The sequence below is a fragment of the Miscanthus floridulus genome, chromosome 12, assembly GCF_019320115.1.
Source record: "Miscanthus floridulus cultivar M001 chromosome 12, ASM1932011v1, whole genome shotgun sequence".
NCBI classification, from domain to species: Eukaryota; Viridiplantae; Streptophyta; class Magnoliopsida; order Poales; family Poaceae; genus Miscanthus; species Miscanthus floridulus.
In genome coordinates, this window is record NC_089591.1 from 71,450,981 (window position 1) to 71,469,353 (window position 18,373).

Below are 18,373 nucleotides of genomic sequence, written 5' to 3' on the forward strand. Positions count from 1 at the left end.
GAGTTGTTATTTTCTTTTCCAGAATGCCAAGAATGCCAATGGGAAAGTCAAGTACTTGGTGTACAATACGGAGAATGCAACATTGCAACCCTAAATCTGCCACATGGTCTTTTTTTGCGCTCAAAATCTGCCACATGGTCAGGATCTGATGTTTTGTCTCATTGATTTTGTTGGTTTCAAATTAGGTAATATGTGAATTCAGGTGACAAAGATGATGACAAATGTACTACAAGGCCATTATCCTGAAATATTGGATGTGGCAATTATTTACAATGCTCTAAATTTCGTAGGATGATAGGTTTCATATCAGATACATCATGGTTGACCAATTTCATTTACCTCCCTGCATATATATGTAGACTCAAGTAAAAGATTGTTGTTACACTTTTGAATTTTCATCTCGATACTGGAGTAAGGCATATTTGTTTATGTACTTATTCAGGTGTGTTTGGATGAGCTTGCTGCTGAGCTGCAGGGCACCCGCCAGCCACAAATGAAACATTAGAGAGCAATTCAAGCAGAACCACAGCAGTCGCTGCAGGCTGCAGTAGCCAGCCGGATGTTGCCTTGTAATTTTGTTGTACATAAGTATCAGTTTCATATGTAACAAGCAAATAAAATGTCCGATGTTACTTTTAATTAACCATGAATTCAAGTAAATTAAACATTGCAGATGATATAGATGGGTAACTAACTTTGAGTCACCATCGCTTGCAATAATAATACATATGATTTAACTATTTCTATATATTGCTGAATGGTTAATCTTGCCAAATATACTCAATTGGATATCTTATTCTATAGTATATGTCTGCGTGAAATAGACCTAAAGCCACACATTTATACGGTGAGTATAACATACTTTGTTTTAAAGTTTTGTGAGATTTTTTAAGACATGTAGTATTACTCATGTGACAGACACTAATATTTACATATATACTCGAAATGTGTATAGGATGGTGTGGAGATATGGCGGAACTTATTCATGGATTTATTGACACGAAAAAATAGATATTGAAGATTACTTCCTACCGTTAAAAACATTATCTTAGCCATATCACGAAAGGTATATACAGTAGAGTTTGTGAGCCTGCGACACCGCGCTCTCCGTAACTGTGTTAATTTTATAAACTTTACTTTTTCAATTAAATAGTCACTTTAACATCAATATTTAATTTTACAGTATTGTTATCTTATCATACGATCCGTATGTTTTTAGTATAAAAGTTTAGTTATCCTGTAGCAATGCACGGGCACGAACCTAGTCAAATATAAACAAAATATAACTACTCTGAGGACCTGTTTGGAACGCAGGAATTTCACTAAGAACACTACACCATGCACACATTTGCCTACACTTATGTGTTGGAAAAAGGCAGGTTTGGACGATATATTATGTGTTGGCAATTGTATATCATTTTAATGTCTAATCATCTGTCGGCAATAAGACTGTAAGACTACAAATTATCTGTCGGCGTTTCTCTGTTGGCAGAAAAAGTGTCGGCAAAAATTAGAACACTTAGAAAGTGTCGGCATAGCCTATATAGGGCAACTGTGCAAGTGTTGGCCAAGAAGTACTCGCGTGTGGGAATAAGAAAGATGCACGGGCGGGAATCTACTATCATTAAGCCAGCTTGGTTTGGCCGCCTCTCACGCTGGTGAAAGCTCTAGTTTTATTTTGGTTAATTGATGAAAACTCTAAGTGCTAATCTAGTTTATCAAAGTGATTATAAGATAGGTAGCACTACTCCAACTGATGAAGCAATAGCGAAGATCATGACGATGGTGATGATCAAATGCTTGAACTTAAAAAGAAGAAAGAAAAAAACAAAAGGCTCAAGGCAAAGGTATAAATAGTAGGAGCCATTTTATTTCGGTGATCAAGACACTTAGCGAGTGTGATCACATTTAGGTTAGATAGTCGTACTATTAAGAGGGATAAAACTCGTATTGAAATGCTGTTATCAAAGTGCCACTAGATGCTCTAACTCATTGCATATGCATTTATGATCTAGTGGAGTGCTAACACCCTTGAAAATGCTTGTGAAAATATGTTAACACATGTGCACAAGGTGATACGCTTGGTGGTTGGCACATTTGAGCAAGGGTTGGAAACTTCACCAGCGGAGTGTCCGCCCGTAGAGTGCGAACAGTCTGACAGGTGCCACCGGCGTCCTATACAGAAAAGATAGGGGTTCACAAAGTGACCAGATGCTGGTGGTGCAGTGACCAGACGCTAGGGTTTAGAGTCCGGTCAGTGACAACAGTAAGCATACGGTCTCGGTCTTGTGACCAGACGTGGGCTTGTAAACTGACCGGACGCTCATGGTCTGAGTCCGGTTAGTGCTGACATACGCTGACGTGAGGCGCACAGAGGGAATGTTGAGGGACCAGATGCCGGGTGAGTCCGGTCGAGCATGATCGGACGTGTCCGATCATGAAATTTCATGTTTGGAACCTTCCTGGAAATGACCGGACGCTTGGGTCCTACATTCAGGTCACTTTCTAACTGATGCGTCCGGTCATCACTTGACCATTGAGATCGGGCGATCGGCGTTTGAAGCCGATGACATGTGGTAAGCATTGGGCTACCGGACACTGGGGTCCTGCGTCCGGTCGAACTGACCAGAGCGTCTGGTCACCCGAGTTGTACCTAGTGAAGGGGTACAACGGCTCTATTTCGTGGAGGCTTCTATTTAAGCCCTATGGCCGGCTCAAGCTTACTTCTCTTAGACATTTGCATTGAACATAGCAACCTTATAAGCTTAGGCAAAGCCCTCCCACTCATCTCGATCATTGTTTCATCATCATTATGAGATTGGGAGAGAATCTAAGTGCATTGCTTGAGTGATTGCATCTAGAAACACTTGGTGTTCGTGTTTTGTTGTAGGATTCACTTGTTGCTTTTGGTGGTTGCCACCACCTAGATGGTTTGGTGCAGCGGAGGAGGATTGGCATGAGTCGGTGATTGTTCGTAGCCATCTCCGGTGATTGTGAGGGGATTTGTATCCTTCCCCGGCGGAGCACCGAAAGGTAACTCTAGTGGATTGCTCGTTTCATTGAGTTACCTCACTTGTGGGTAGGTTCTTGCGGTGTCCAAATTATGTAGACGAGGTTTGTGCAACACCTCTTAGCCGCTGAACCACCAAGTGTTGGTCGACACAACAGGGACGTAGCGTGTTGGTAAGCACATAAACCTCGAGAGAAAATTGGTTCTCTTGCCATTTAGTATTCTCCCGGTGATTGATTTAATATTCTACTTGTGATTGGTTCACTCCTCTATACGGCGGTATAATCACCCTACTCACTCATTTATATTCTTGCAAACTAGTTGTAACAAGCTCTTTAGTGTAATTAGAATTGAGAGCTTGCTTTGTTATTTTAAATTCATCTAGTGGAGCTCTTTAGAGTAGCAAGATTGAGAGCTCTTAGTGAGTAGTAACATTACAAGTTATGTGCCTAGTAATCATTGTAACTAGAATTGTTAGATAGGTGGCTTGCAACCCTTGTAGAGCTAGAGCAAGTTTGTATTTCGCTATTTGTCACACTAATCAAATTGCTCTAGTTGATTTATAGATTTTTAAATAGGTTATTCACCCCCTCTAGCCATATTAGGACCTTTCAGCTGGTCACGTCGTTCGAAATCTTCTCAGCCATCAGATTCCGGGATCAACGCCCTAGGAACACCCCACCAGCAACTACTATGCGCTGGGTAAAAATATCTCCTCCCCTCCTCTCTCCCTCTTTTCGTCTCTTCCCTTCCTGTAGCACTCTCTCTCCCTCCCCAGCTCTCTCGACGCGACCACGGAGGCGCCACCGCACCTCGACAGCGCCGGCCCTCGACGCGGCAGTGGCTGCCCTCCTCCTCCTCCTCCTCCTCCTCCTACTCCTCCTTCTCCACGCCCTCCTTATGCCTCAGTGGCCACACAGGCCGACGGCGCCCCCCATTGGGTGTTGTGTCGGTGCGGAGGGTGGCCGCCCCAGCCACGGTCGACAGTGCCCCCTCCTCGGCGATGCGCCTAGGGCCCACCGGTGGCTACCGGCGTGGGTGCCACCCGACGCTGCCTCCTTCCACCGATCCGCCTATGCTACTGTGGTCGACAAAACCCTAGCTGCCTCATCTCAATGACGCCGGATGCATCACGAGTCACGACCGACGTAGGCTGGCCGACCAAGCCTGTGCGTGGCCTCGTCATCGCCGGCGGCGGTGGCGCCTTACCTCGCTCGCTAAATCTAGCGGTACGTCACCGTCTTCCTCTCCTCCTCGGTTCTCCTAACTCCTCCCCCTAGATCCTCTCTCCCTCCACCTTTTCCCCTTTGTGCAGGTGATTGGGCGGCGTTGGCTAGCACAACTACTCTCTCAGAGAAGAAGTGGGGATGAGAGGGCGCAGCAAAAGGAAAAAGATAAATGGTGAGACTATTTTCCACCCTTTCACTTCCATTATATTGTGTAATTCAATTGTGCCCCTAATGTTGAACCATGCTGAACATATGTAAATCGGGTGTGCCAGGTTCTAATATTCTTAGCTTCGGTATTACATTGCCAGAACAAGGTTGTGATATACGTCCTCAGTTTTGTGCTAAAGCTACAGACAAATTGTGGTGTGGTGTGCTTACCAGTTCTATAGGAACATTTGAGTAGTAGTCAGAAGTCCCATCAGATGTTGTACCAAAACCCAATTTTAAAGTTGACCTCAGCTTACATGCTGCGCCAAGTGACCCTTAAACATTCCTCCTACGACGCTGTAGCTTGCTAATAATTGATTTATTTGCTCTACATTCTTAGCTAAGTACTGCTCCAGTTTTATGTCCGTGGGAATGAACCGTGAACCAATTTTTATATATTGTTGCCATCTACAGTCTTGGGTTCCATCAAGAACACCATGCAATTCTAAGTTATTTTTAAATGCTCTATTGTTATACGTTTTTCCCTAAAAAGTGTTATGCATGAAATGCTTGTTCCGTTAAAATCTTGCTTAGGCGCTACTAACCGTTGCTTGCTTCTTACCAGATGTGGTGCAGGAGAATGACCCGCTTTACGTCGGTGATCACTTAGCGGTCAGAAAATATGGTTGATCTTCAATCTTAGCCTGTCAAAGACCTATGGTTTAGGTGAGAGTATAAACGATTTGATATGTGCCTCTTCCTTTATTCATGGTAATTCTTCGGTTTATTGCCTGCTGATCATGTGCTTTCCTAACTTCAGTTAGGTTTTGATTTGCCCTAACCTGAGCCTTCACATTGCAGCTCCAGTTCAAACAACTATGCTCCTACTGCTACGAATGTGCACTCTATTTTGCTGCAATGTTGAATCTAGATTGCCTAAAATGTTATGTTGGTAATTTCAATTCCTCTGCAATTTTTTAGTGACCTCTTCGCATGTCCATCTGGATCCAAATTAACTTGGCTGCAAATGGAGTATGGAGAGAGTTAGCTTTCCCTTTAATATAATGTTTATTTACCCTTGTGTTATGCATCATGTTTTCCACAGCAAAACTGAGTTGCTTATCGTTTAGCGTTTCATCCTCATAGTCAAATTTCATCCTCATAGTCAAATTTGAATATATTTGTGTTTGCTGCAGGCACTCCCATTTGTTCTCAGGATGCTAGGTATTTCAGTTCTTTAGTCCAAGTCCCTAAGCAGCTTCATCATGTGTCCTGATTATTTATCATACAGTTTTAGATACAAGTATCATACAGTTCTAATTATGTGCACTAGAATACATATTTTCCTGATTATTTGTCATATTGTATCATTCAGCTGCTCACTTGTTAGTGGTGTTTAAACAAGTGTTGTCAATATTTTGGCATACTGAGCTTAAGGAGATAGCAAGCTTAACTATACAAACTGCTTTTATTGACCTTTGTTATGTTATTAGCTACTTGCACTGTGATCATTTCTGATTGCTAGGTAATGGAACTTAGAGAATTGGTCTGTTTATTTCCTATTAGTGTTATTGGAACTGAATGCTCACACCATGTTTTTTCAGGTTTCAGTAGGCTTTCTAAATCCATCAGGAAGTATATTGTATATCAACAAGGCCATGTAGCTATGTCTTCAAAAATCTGCAGGTGATGACAGATGCTTGTAATTCAATATTTAGTGTAACCTGGATTAGCTTCTGTGTTGAAGCATCTCTTAGCCTTTTAATTTCTTTGGTTAAATGATAACTGGTGCTTGTAATTATACATGTAATCACCTGTATGAATTTATGAACCATGCATTTATCTTTACAACTCAAATGCATGCTACAAAATGTGTCGCAGGTTAGCAGTTTGCCTTTTTCATCAGCCCTTGTTATCTTCTTCTCTTGCAGGTAGAGAGTTTGGAGGACCTGCTAATTGATATGTAGTAAGACTAGATAGGTTCACTACAATAGTTTTTTATTTGTCCACATTTTGATCACTTTTCTGAACATGCAGGCTCAAAAATATGAGCTAATCATTCATGCAAGGAGCAGAGGCGGGAGCTGAACAAGGAGGCAATTGATATGCTCTAAAAGCTAAAGCTAAAGATACTATTGATATCATTTGATATAGCAAGTGTCAATGTTCTATAATAATGCTTTTATTTTAATGAACATACTGTTGGGCTGATTTTAAGTTTAGAGCTGCTAATGATAAATGAGAATACCTACAGGTGAAATTTGAATAGTATCTACAGGCTGATTTTACATTTGAGAAAGTTTGAACAAAATATAGTTCAAATTTCACAAGTGTGTGACATAGTTTCAGAAAGTCTATATGAGATTCAAGAATTTGTGACTAGTGTTTGATAAAAATTTCTCAAATGGAAAAATGAGCTATATAACAATTGTAAATCTTGCTGAGATGATCAAACTTGGTATTCAGAGTTTTTTCATCTGAGGTCATTTAGTGTCTCATTTGAGCAAGTTTGACCAAGTCAAATTTGGTCAAATGAAAAAAACAACACTTTGACTCTAGTATTATGAACTCTAAATGACTTTAAATTGAAAAGTTTTGAATACCAAGTTTGTTCAACTCATCAAGATCTACAATTGTTGTTTTGGTCAACTTTCCATTTGAGATAGTTTGGATGGTTCAAATTTGTGATTTTTAAATTTTGACGCCTATAAACTAGTTTTCCATTTGAGAAAGTTTGGACGGTTTAAATTTTGAAGCACTAAATGATTTCAAACGAAAAAGTTGTAAACAACAAAGTTTCATAACTTTTTGAGATCTACAATTTTTATTTTGATCATTTCTCCATCCAAGGTCGTTTGAATAATATCCGGATAATATCCGTTTTTAAATATCCGGATATATCCGATACTTAACCGGATTATCCGATATCCGCCGGATATCGATGATATTACATCCGTATTTGATATCCGCCTAAGATATCCGTTTTAGTATCCATATCCGAAAAAAATTACGGATATCCGAGTAACTATCCAGATAAGTATTCATATTTGTTCGGTCGAACGGACGGTCGAATAAATATCCGTACCGTTTTCATCCATAAGCGCGACTGTTTCTAAACTGTCGGCAAAACTTTTCGCGGGAGGTTATCTGTCAGTAAAGGTGCCCTTTGCCTACAATAGAAAGTGTCGGCAAAAGTATGTTGTGTTATAGTGGAATCACGCAGGAATTTCATAGGAATCAGTTCAATTTCACTGGAAAAACAAAGGAACAGAGAAATTTTTCCGCGGTCCAAAAAGGCCCTAACCATTTATTGAAACCCAGTAGTTTGGATTCCTTCGTCTATCATTGTTTCCTTGGTGAAAAAATGGGGATAATAAAATTATACTGATTTCCAAGAATAAATTAATTTCTCTACCATGAACATCTTATTCTACTGTTTGAATATCTTTTGCCTTGAGCTGGGATATTATATTTTGATATATAAATTTTTCCATAAAATACAACCCTCGTCCTACATAATGGATGTTCTACGATGCAACTGATTGCTCTTTAACTCTTCTACATTGTCTCTGATAGCAATGACAACAACAAAGTTTTGGCGTCATTTTTGATTGGAGGACACTTTCTAGGAAGCATTGCACTGCATCACTTTGGGCTCATCAAAAGGAGAAATGAAAACATGGAGCGATAGTTGTTGTAATGACGATTGAGTCAATACCTGCGCATTGTGGAACAAAATCACATCTGCCACCCGAATACAAGAATTTGTCTTCGTAGAGGTTCACATCGAATATTGATGACATTAGCAAGATAGACCTGTTTATCTCCCTGATCAACTCTCCGGCTATTGAAAAGTTCAACTGTTTTGATTCCACCGCCTGTTGGACTTGAAAGGCATCAGTTTCCAGGTGAAGTTTAGATATGCCTAAATCAATCGCTGCTTGTAGACCTTGTAGGCATGCAATAACCTCGGCTTGGAAGGGATCCAAGATGTGAGATAATCGACCCCTCCCAGCTGAAATCAAATCACCTTCATCATCACGTATAATATAACCCCAGCCCCCAGCCCCGGACTCCCTTTGGAAGGCTGCATCACAGTTGACTTTCAGGAATGTTGGTGCAGGTCGCTGCCATTTCTGGACTGTCTACTTGCAGCGCTCGTCTCCTTTCTTGATGACTGAGCTAACTCCCCCAAATAGCATTCAATCAGCCTGACAATCACGTGGTCTGGTCTGTGCCTCCCCTCCTCTCTGATATTATTACGCTCCGACCACCACATCCACATACCAATTATCATCTTCAATTGAGGAAGCTTTGGCAGTCCCATAATATAGCGCATAGCTTCTCGTGCTGAATCAATCCCGGCAAGATGTTCTCGATGCTTTGACATACCCAGCGCCGCCCATATACTTCTCACCCTGTTGCATTTGAAGAACAGATGGCCACCATCCTCCCCCTTCTCATTGCAAATGACACAGCGATTATCAATGTCCATTCCCCTATATTCGAGATTAGACCTGAGCGGGTGGCTGTTGTGAGCTGCTCTCCATAAAAAATGTTTCACTTTATTTGGGCAGTCCATTTTCCAGATCCGTTTCCATAAATCTTCCCCACTATCTGCCGAGCCTGAGCTGCTGTTTTGCTTAAGGAGAAATTTCCTCCGACAGACCTTGTACGCATTCTTTACTGAAAACATCCCTTTTTATCATAGTGCCACGCCAACACATTCTCCCTTGCTGTATTGACCGGTAAGGCCAGGATCACTCTTGCATCATCATTCCAAAATGTGTCACGAACAAGCTGGGTGTCCCAGTCACCAGTGACCGGATTGACGAGATCAGAAACATATCGCATCAGATTGTTGCCCTTTGGTGTGATCGGCTTCCTGGTGTGCTCCTTCGGTAGCCAGGGCTCATTCCACATGTCAATCCCAGTACCGTCTCCAACTCTCCGAACCATTCCCTCCTTCAAAATCTCAATGCCTTTCAAAATGCTTCTCCATGTATATGATATTCCATCTTTAGGAACTCAAGCTAGGCATGATGAGTTCGGGAAATATTTAGCCATCAAAATGCGCGAACAGAGACTGTCCGGCTGTTGCACCAGGCGCCAACCTTGCTTAGCTAGCATTGCCAAATTGAAAGCATATATATCTCTAAACCCCAAACCTCCTTCACTCTTCGGTTTTATCATCTTTTCCCAGCTGAGCCAATGAACCTTATGTTTACCCTCCTGCTGATTCCACCAGTCCCTACATATCATGCTGCTAATTTGATCACACAAGCCTTTTGTGATTTCAAAGCAGCCCATAGCAAATGTGGGAATTGCTTGCGCCACAGCTTTGATGAGGACCTCCTTCCCTGCCCATGATAACATCTTCTCTTTCCAACCCTGAATGCGTTGCCACACTCGGTCCTTCAAATAGGCAAATTTGTCTCCCTTTGACCGATCCACATGAGCAGGCAAGCCGAGATATTTCTCATTCAAGGTTTCCTTCACAATTTGTAATTCCTGCTTTACTTCTTCTCTCTCCGTTGTGCTTGCACTAGCACTGAACAAGACAGCTGATTTTCCTTTATTAATTACCTGCCCCGAGCATTGCTCATATAAATCCAAGATTTCCTGTAAGTGTATAGCGTCCTCCTCCTTTGCACGAATGAGAATTAAAGAATCATCGGCAAAGAGTAAGTGAGAGACACTAGGAGCACCCTGGCAGATCTTAACACCAGCTATACGGCCTTCTTCCTCAGCATGATTGAGAAGAGCAGAAAAACCTTCCGCACAAATCAGGAACAAATATGGCGAGAGGAGGTCCCCTTGCCGCCCCCTCTCTGGCCTAAATCTCTCTGGAAGGTCACCATTAACCTTAATCCTATGGGAAACTGTGGAAACACATGTCATAATCAAATCAATCCACCTCCTATTAAAACCCAATTTGGTCATCATATCCTTCCAAAAACATCCACTCGTCGCGGTCATAAGCTTTACTCATGTCGAGCTTGATGGCTGCGTAGCTAGTCCCACCTTTCTCTTATTCATCAAATGGTGGGTCATCTCGTAAGCAATGAGAATATTATCTGAAATAAGACGACCTAGGACAAAAGCACTCTGACATGGAGATATAATTTGTGGAAGGATGATTTTCAGTCTGTTTGCGAGAATCTTAGACACAATCTTATAGAGAACATTGCACAAGCTAATAGGTCTCAAATCAGTGACGCTCTCTGGGCTTTTTACCTTAGGAATCAAGGCAATTGTAGTTTGGTTCCACTCCTCCGGCACCGGTCTATTCCCATTCAAAATCTGCAGCACTTCATCAGTAACTTTGTTCCCAACAATATCCCAGAATCTTTTATAGAAAATGGAGGGCATCCCATCAGGCCCGGGCGCCTTCAGATCACCAATGGAATTCAGGGCTGCAGTGACTTCTTCCTCGCTAAAAGGAGCCAGCAAGGATTCGTTCATCTCACTTGTAACTCGGGGAGCAACAACATTTAGGAGCTGTCGTGCATCATTTAGACCTTGAGACCGGAAAAGGTTTTTAAAGTGATTAACAATGAAATCCTGCTTCTCTACTTCTTCTTACACCCAACTCCCATCCTCCCTCTTCAAACTTCCTATTCTATTATGCCTTCTTCTCTCCTTGCAACACTGATGAAAGAAGGCGGTATTCCTATCTCCCTTCGTCAACCAATTCACATGAGCTCTTTGCTTCCAATAGATATCAATTTGCTCTTCTATTCTATCAACTTTAAACCGTAGGACCGCCTCCTTCGTCACTACCTCCTGTGATATGAACATCCGCCTAAAACCCTCCAGCTCCTGCTTGGCCTTCTTCAATCTCTTCTCCAAATCACCAAGGACATTGGAGCTCCAGTCCTGTGATGGTGATGGGATGGGTCATCGTCGACTTTAGCCTCCTCGCTCAGACCGGTCACAATCCTGTACTTATCCGAAGTGTTTTGGTCCATTACCGACTTTAGAAGCCGCGTGAACGAGAATATATACGTACCGATCGAGCTTCTTCATAGGCACGTGGCTGCCCAAACCATACTAACTTCTGAAATAATCTCCGTACGGAAACTACAATCTTCAAAGGCACGCGTGGGCGTGGCAGGACGAGGTCGAGGCGTCTGGCCAAGACGAGGGAGCGCGTAAATAAGGTTCTCTTCACTGACATGACTTTCTGTTGCAAACCTAAGTATATTGTTCTGAAGAACTACGAATCACTATAGGAACCTGGAAGTGCAACATATATACAAAATATATGATTATATAATTGAATAGCAGGCCCGTGCAGCATATAATGGCTCCGTTCGGCTTACCTTATAATCCGCACTATTCAGCTTATTTTTTCAGTTAGCACAGTATTTTTCTCTCACAACAATTCAGCTAGAACAGTGTTTTTTAGCCAATTCAGTCAAGTTTCAGCAAGTCGAACGGACCAATTTCAAGGGACGCATCGGAAACAGTGTAGGATTTAATATAATATATGGGCTAAACCCTCAAGCTTATATGCTGAAATTCTAATAAATCTTTAGTCTATTGCTGTATGTGCTTTGATGTTTAAGCCCACGAATGAAAAAAAAAAGACATAGTACCAATTAGGACTGTATTGCTAGTTGACGTGGCGGTAGAGGATTGTTCTCCATATATATACCAACCACCTATGACATGCATACTAGAACTACTACATGCCATGTGGGAAGTTCCTAGGCTTAAAAATCCGAAAGATTAGTTAATTGTATTTTTGTCCTTATCTCTACTCTATGTTGCGCTGTTGTTATCTATCCAACTATGTTTGCTATTATAATGTCATCTATCTATCTCTAGGTTTATTAACTGCTTATAGTCGTGTATATGCTGAATATGCTACTTTATATGAGGACTAGCAAATATGTCCGTGCGTTGCAACGGGTTAAAAAAACTATTAAATATTCATGCAAAATGATAACATGAATGGTACATATCTACTTATGTTTTATGCTTTTATAATTTATTTTGTGATGACCGTCACATCCATAACATAAGTTAATGCTAACAATAAATAACAATGTCCTATTAAAACTGTATCGAATTAAAATACACCTTGGTATATTTTTTCTTCCATTGCAAAGTGCATGATTATTTAGATATAAATATATCAGAACTTTAATTCTCCATACTACCCATGTGTTTCTAAGACGCAATATAGACCTTTGTAGCTTTTTTGACGCATCATATCAACCTCCTTAAATTTTTTGTTGATGTGTAAAGGATTGGTCTGTCCGCCAATGATTATGATGGGAGACCTCTCTTGATTTTTCACATGTCAGCCCTCGTCAGGAATTACATAAATATATTTGTTTAGATTTCATTAGGCAATAATCTACACAAGATTCCGGTTCACAAAATAATTAGTTGTAACATTGACTAATCCATATTTTAATAAAAGTAAGTTTTGTTTCTAATCAGAACTACATCAATTGTGTACATATTGCTCCTCAAAATTTAATGCGCAAACAAACTTAATAATTGTTGAAAAGTAGGGGTTATACACCGAACCGGACATCGAAAAGTTAGTGAAGGCTTCAGGAACACCGGCGACAAGGACATCCTCCTCGTACTCCTCGACCACCTCCACGTATTTCGAGTCTACCTCTCACACGTTCTCACAAGGACACTTAGAGCAACTCCAGCAATAGCCCCCAAAACAGGACCCCTACTTTTTATTTGGGTGCTCCCCCAACTTTTGTTGGCCCTGTTTTCTAGGTTGAACTCCAGCAGGAGCCCCCAAATCAAAGCCCCTATCTTAATTTCTCTATTTCCTCACACACATGAGCATATATGTATTTGAGAACATTGAAAGGATCTAACAATGCCTAGAGGGGGGGTGAATAGGCGTATCTAAAAATTTACTGCAAATGCTAAGTTCAAATCTGTCAGCCACTGTCGGAAGTCCCGACGTTTGGGTCGGAACTCCCGACGTTGTCAGAAGTTCCGGCGCAAACGTCAGCAGTTCCGACGCCTACGTGAACTACAAAAGCAGTGCCAAATTTAACTTTGCGGATAAATAAACTTACAACCTCACTTCCTAGTGGTTTGGTGAAGATGTTGGGTCACTCCCTTGACGCCGTAAAGCCTCCAAACCGTAGATCGAGTCCAAACCCTAAAATAGAGATTTTGGAGACAAGGAGACAAACACATACAAGTAATCTCAAGCAATCACAACGACAACAAGCACGCGGGACACACGGATTTATCCCGAGGTTCGGCAACCCCACAAAGGAGCTCCTACGTCCTCGTTGTTGAGGTGACCACTAAGGTCGGAGTCTTTTCCACCTCCTTGCCTCTCTCAAAGCGACCACAAAGGTCACTTGAGCTTTCCACTAAGAAATCGAAGGGTGATACAAACTTCCCAAGGCTCTTCCACAAGATGGAAGCTCTAGGGCAACACCTAGCCGGCTAGGGGCAAAGCCCCAAGAGTAATAGACGCAAAAACAACCGGCTTGACGAAGAAATCAAGTGCTCAAGCTTTCCAAAGTGATGCTCTCACTTAATCCACTCTCCTTTTACTCAAAAACTAAGGGAATCGAAGATTGGAGCAAAGGGGGAATGAGAGGGGTGCTTTGGTTGCTTGGGAGCTGTTCAGCACGAAGTGAGTCAACTGTGAAATGAGTCCGTAACGGTTAGAAGTGAAGAGAGGAGTATTTATACTCCAAGTGAAAATCCAACCGTTCAGATCTACGTCGGGAGTCCCGACGCAGATCCCGGGACTTCCGACGTTAGCATAAAATACTGTACCCAAAGGGTCAGAAGTCCACGGGTGAAAGTCAGTGTCGGAACTCCCGGCAAACGTCGGGACTTCCGACGGTCGGAACTCCCGACGATCGTCGGGATTTCCGACGTGCACAGTTAATCAAACAGCCAGCACTGCTGAGGCCGGGACTCCCGGCTTGGGTCAGGTCAGTGTCGGAACTCCCGGCGAACGTCGGGACTTCCGACGGTCGGAACTCCCGGCGAACGTCGGGACTTCCGACGTGCACAGACAGCGAGCAGTCAGAAGCACAGGTGCCGGGACCCCTGGCTTAGGTCGAGACTTCCGACACCGAAAGTCACAGAAAATTATTCTATGTGCTCGTGAAGTGCTAGAGTGACACAATTTTGATTTTATTTAAATGCTTGAGCACTCTATCTTCCTCAGACCAACCAAGCTTGCATCCCTCTTTATAGTGCGGCGGATCCTAAACTCAAAAACAAAATTAAAACCTTTGGAGATCGTTTTGAATTCGTCCGCCTTTACAGCTTCAAGAATTGAGGGATACCATTTCATCTTTATCAACTCTTTGAATCTTTCATGGGACTAATAGCTGCAACATATCTCATTAAGATCACATTAGTCCCTAATTTGGATGTCATTAATACACCAAAACCCACATAGGGGGCAAATGCACTTTCAATCTCCCCCTTTTTGGTAATTGATGACAACCAACTTAGGCTTTTATAAGAATGAAAGATTTTAAAACTTTTGAACCCCAAAATTTATGGAGAGCTCCCCCTTGATGTATGCATGAATTTCAATTTCAATTTAAAATCATGTATACATGATTGCATACACCGAGACAAAAGCTCCCCCTAAATTTTGTAATCCGTGGGGTGCAACAAGTGTGTGTGAACAAGTATATAGACGTGAAAAGAGATGCAATATGACATGTTATTTCACACAACAAGTAAATATGATGGCCAAGATTTCAAAGTAGAAACTTGAAGCAATACATGGCCATACAAAAAACATTCATCATGATAAGTAGAGATAAGCACAAGCAAATAAGATAAATTAAAACATTACTTATCCTACAATCATCCATCACACACATATAAATAGATAGTTGTCCATCACACGGTTGCCACCACACGACATAGTTCATACACGCTAAAGGTTTTAAAGTTCCAAAACATAAAGACCAACTAACTTATTACAATAAATCAAAGCCTAACACTCCCCCTTTGTCAACAAGTGCCAAAAGGGGTAGGCCTCATGAGAAACCAACTACTCATCATCAGAGTCATCATCATCGCCTTGGTCACTTTCCTCACCATCGTCGTCTTCTTCATCGTCTTCTTCCTCTTGATATTCCTCATCGTCTTCAGTTGCTTTCCCTTTGCCATGTGGGCGAGAAGAAGCATCATCGTCGTACGCCGCACAAGCCTCATCATATAAAGCCAACGGATCACGAGGAGGCACAAATGGCGGCGGAGGAGAAGATACAATTCCTGCTTGCTGTTCCAATCGATATAGCCTCTCTTGCATGTCGTGCTCACGCTGAGCACTAGCACAACACTGTCCAAACATGTAGGTCATGAGAAACTTGAACTTGCTGGGCTTCTTTCCGGAGGAGGACGAAGAGAGGGGCTCGTCACTGGATGACCTAGCAGCAGCAGCAGCAGCACCACGGCGAGAGCGAGAACCCGAAGGACCTTTCCCTGGGGCATGGGCTGCCCCAGCTTTTTCTTTGAGTTCATGAGCGGCAACGATAGAGGTTTTGTTGGATATCTTGAGGACCTTATGCTCAGAGTCATAGGGAAAACAGATGCCAGACACATGCTCTATGATATGCATGATGTACGGTGCATAGGGCAGGTGCTTCACCGGATCCTCAGAAGCATCATGAATCTTATACCAGATATAGCGGCTGATGGAGAACTTCTCAAACTCATCTCCAAAACGCTGAAGCACCTTCTGGGAATCATCACAAAGAAAGGTGGAGTCACCTACCTTCGGATACAATATCTGTCTCAGGATGTTGTTCAGAACATAATAATATGGCTTCAGAAAAGTGGTCTGTCCATCAGCCCTGTGACCCTCAAGATACATGTGTCGATATTCCTCCAAAGTAAGATCCTCATACTCAGTTAGCTGATTTGCAGTCCGGTCGCTGTGACCCAAACCTAGAAGGCGAGAGAAATTGACAAAGTCCACCTTATAGTGCTTGCCTTCAGTGGTCCAGTGAATAATGTCCACAGCACCGGTCTGATCTCTCTCATGATGATAAGAAGCATAAAACTGACAAATCAGCTCATTGTTCCAATTCTTCCTAAACTGTAGCAGGTAGTACAGCCCCATTGATTTTATATCTTGAACCATCTGCTCCAGCTCAGGTTCCTTGTACTTGCCAAGAGAATATGCATCAATGCACTTCATCTGAAGGACCGGTGGCTCCTTCTTCTTCAAAAACTTCCGATAAAGAATGGAATCATAGAAATCATAATGGAAGGGGTGCCAGAAACGATACTCAAGGCGGAGATCTTTCTCATCCTCTGCATACAAGTTCCTTGCCCTGTGGTACCGGATGTCCTTGACTCGGTGACGATAATCCACAGGAAGGGGAGGCGTCCATCCACCAGCCGGATTCGGAGCCATGGAGGGCTCCCGCATGACCGGCGACACATCGGTGAATGGAATAAGCTGAAATGTCCCCGGCGGACCACGAGTCGGGGTGCGAAGCGGTGGAACAGCAATGGTGCGTCCGGCACGGTCCAATGCTTCTTCTTCTTCATCAACCATCGGCTCAGCCCCAACAGGAGCAGGAGCAGGAGGAGGGGCAGCAGCAGAAGACCCCTGGTCACCACGGCCACGGCCACGGGAACCACCAGCACCACCACGCGAGTAAGACGCCTTGGTGCGGCCAGGCGGCTTGGGAACAGCGGCACGATCTTGAGTCTTCTTGGAACGCTTTTCCCGATGGCGCGAGGGACTACTACCACCTTCCATGACTACGTAGAACACAAAATGGAACTAAGAAACAAAACAAGGAGAGGTGAACGAACATCGAGAAGTGAAGAAACAGGAATGGAGTGGTCACCATAGGGTCGGTAGTCCCGGCCAAAGTCGGGACTTCCGACAGCCGGGAGTTCCGGCGTACGTCGGGACTTCCGACGGTCGGAACTCCCGACGGTCACCGGGACTTCCGGCGCACACGGTGACCATCCCATTCATGGGGCTTCAAATCACGACACACATCCAAACAAGGGAGATAGAGGAGTAGAGAGGAAGAAAGAATAGAGGCAAAACAAAAGGTACATTGGATGTAGGGTTAGAACACCATGGTAGTACCTTGAAACGAGAACGGAGGAGATGAAGAGAACCAAATCGCAGTCGACGATGAACAAATCCACGGGCACAATCTCCTCCACCAATGGAATCTCCTCCACACCAACGACAAGAACACCCCAATCCGAAGAAAACGAGGGCACGTGCGGTGGAAGGAGGAAGGGAGGGAGGGAGGGCGGTCGGCACTACCGGCAAAACCTCCGGCGGCGGTGGAAGAAAGAAGGAGGCCGGAGGACAAGGTGGGGCGGCGGTGGGAGGGGAGGGCGCGATGGGGCGGCGCGAGGAGGAGCCAGGGCGGCATCGGCGTCGGTAGAGGAAAAGAAACCGCAGTAAAAAAAACGGGGGCCGGTTATAAAGGAGGTGGGTAACGAATCCGGCGCAGTCAGATCTGCATCGGAACTCCCGGCGCACGCCGGGACTTCCGGTGGTCGGGACTTCCGGCACAAGCCGGGACTCCCGGCCGTCGGGACTTCCGACGAAAGTTGGGACTTCCGACGCAGGGAAACAGAAAAACACCATTAACCTGCACTCGCTCTATCATGTGGGGCAAAAATATGATGGACACTAAGATTTTCACAGGTGACTAGATTTCATTCATCCAATACAAAACAATAGTCACTCATGAAAATTACAAAGTAGATTTTGAAAGTGACATACAATGTTTTCACAATTCTTTTCTCTTAACTAGATCAAACAAAATGTGTGTGCAAGGGATCAAGCCACGTTACGAGAATCAATGATATTTAGTTCACTCCTCAAAGCACAAAATCTTGACTCATCTAGGGGCTTTGTGAAGATATCGGCTAATTGTTTTTCGGTGCTCACATGATGAATGGCTGATATCTCCTTTGGCTTCATGGTCTCTCAAAAAATGATGCCGAATGTCTATGTGCTTTG